The sequence below is a fragment of the Mus pahari genome, unplaced genomic scaffold, assembly GCF_900095145.1.
Source record: "Mus pahari unplaced genomic scaffold, PAHARI_EIJ_v1.1 scaffold_7408_1, whole genome shotgun sequence".
Lineage (NCBI taxonomy): Eukaryota > Metazoa > Chordata > Mammalia > Rodentia > Muridae > Mus > Mus pahari.
The window spans coordinates 51,303-53,633 of NW_018392877.1; positions in this window are offsets into that span (position 1 = coordinate 51,303).

Genomic DNA, 2,331 nt, shown 5'->3' on the forward strand with positions numbered 1-2,331 from the left:
CTCTCTCTCTCTCTCTCTCTCTCTCTCTCCTCTCTCCTATCCCTTGCTCACTCTACAGCTTGAGGTTGTGCATACTCTGCACTCTCCTCTCCTGTGCACTCTACTCTCTCACCCACCTACATACTTCTCACACACACACATATTACATTCCTCACATAAACCTCACACACAATGCACACACACCTCTGTGTGTACTCCTTTCACTCACACATACTCACTCAACTTTAACTAGCCCCAGTCTTTTATTGTTACTCCAAAAAGCAGATAGAAAAAAAAAGACAATGTATAGTCATTACCAGATCAAATTCTAAAGAATGCTCACATCTCACAAAGAATTAAGAATTACAATTACAATCATTCCCTAATCTTTCAAACTTCCTTTATTCCCAGGTCTGTGGCCAAAATAATAACTGCAAACTTATTTTTATTTAAACTTTAACTTTTATTGTTATTATATAAATTATTATACTTATTATACTTCAGAGCTCAGAGCTCTGAGGTCACCTATATGTGTTTTCCTGTGAAGTTCTAATGATAAATGACATGAGAAACTCTGCCAGCCAGTGGCCAGAAAGAGTTAAGTTAACCCTTACCTCAGCAGTTCTGCCAGCTTTCTGATTCTGCACATTGCACATAATGACTCTACTAAGAGTCCCAGTGTTTTGACTTAGTTTTACTATACTTGCTTATTCAAACATTTCCAAAAACAACCAGGAACCATTCTCAAATGTTGTACAAAACTCATTTCATAACTTCAATATTTTTCTTTTCTCTGGGTCCCAATATTTGCTCTACTCCATTTTCTTATATTTCTAAACATAATTTCTTCAAGCTTTCTTTGCAAGTCTACCATTAATCTGAAACTACCATTGTGCAGTTATTATATTGTTCCAAAAATGAAACTGCACAGCATATGCCTGGGTCATTAGGACTGAGCTGTGCTGTGGTACTATGTTTTAGTTTTTGATTATTTAAGGATCATTACATCAAGGAACATCTAGTTTCAGAGAATTCACCAGAGCAAAAGAAAGAGGAAAGTCAGATATAACACAATAATTATGAACATCAAGGCCAACAGAAAAGCAGTCACACACAAATGAAGACTCTACAGCCATTGTCCATGGCTAGGGTTAGGAGAAATGGGAACAACTTTTTTGCAAAGAGCTGTCTTTGGGCTTCTGAGATGTCTCCATCTATGCCTGCTGCTTTCAGTTCCCTATTTCTGATGGCATTTCCCTTGGAGGCATGTGTCTCCTGCTTCTCAGCAGCCCAGGCACCATTCCTGTCACGGTATACTACCCCAGCAAGAAAACACTTCCAAGATTTCACTTCAAAAATACTGGTCTTTTTCTACTCTCTACAAATTTCTCAGATCCTCTGGACAAGAATCTAGTATTTCAGTAAAGCAAAGGTTTCACTTTAGTAGTTCTGGTGTGTTGTGTAAGCACAGCTGACTGATTCCTCAATCCTGGCTAACCAGAAGCACAGAATCTTACTTTGACAACAAATGGTTGGGTAGAATCTTTACAAACTTCCCTCTGAAACTTTATAATCCAAGACTCCATTGCCTGTACTTAGCTCAGCACTCTCAGCTTCCAATATCCTATGGAGTAAATAGCCCACGGAGATCTCAACACTCAATGGCTTTTCCAAATCTAAAGGTCCAAATTGCATTCACAATCCATCTCAAAGTACAAGGTATTTCTCAAATACCCAATTATTCTGGTACCAATGTGACTTAGTTAGGAATACTATTTATTGCTGTGATAAATATCATGATCACAAGCATGTTGAGGAGGAAAGGCTTTATTTGGCTTACACTTCCATATTTTAGCCCATTATTGGGATTTATCAGGGTAGGAATTCAAACAGGGCAAGAACCTGGAGGCAGGAGCCAACGCAGAAGCCATGGAAGGGTGTGCACCTTGCTGGCTTCCTCAGTTGTTCAGCCTGCTTCCTTTTAGAATTCAGGACCCATCCCAGCAATAGCACCACCTAAAAGGAGCTGGATCCTCCCAATTAATCACCAAAAATAAAATACCCTACAAGCTTGACTACAGCTATGTCTTTAGAATACATTTTCTTAATTGAGGTTTCCTCTTTCAGATGATTTTAACTAGTGTCAAGTTGACATAAAGCTATTGTTTTAGTCAGGGTTTCTATTCGAGCACAAACATCATGACCAAGAAGCAAGTTGGGGAAGAAAGGGTTTATTCTGCTTACATTTCCATACTGCTGTTGATCACCCAAGGATGCAGGACTGGAACTCAAGCAGGTCAGGAAGCAGGAGCTGATGCAGAGGCCATGGAGGGATGTTCTTTACTGGCTTGC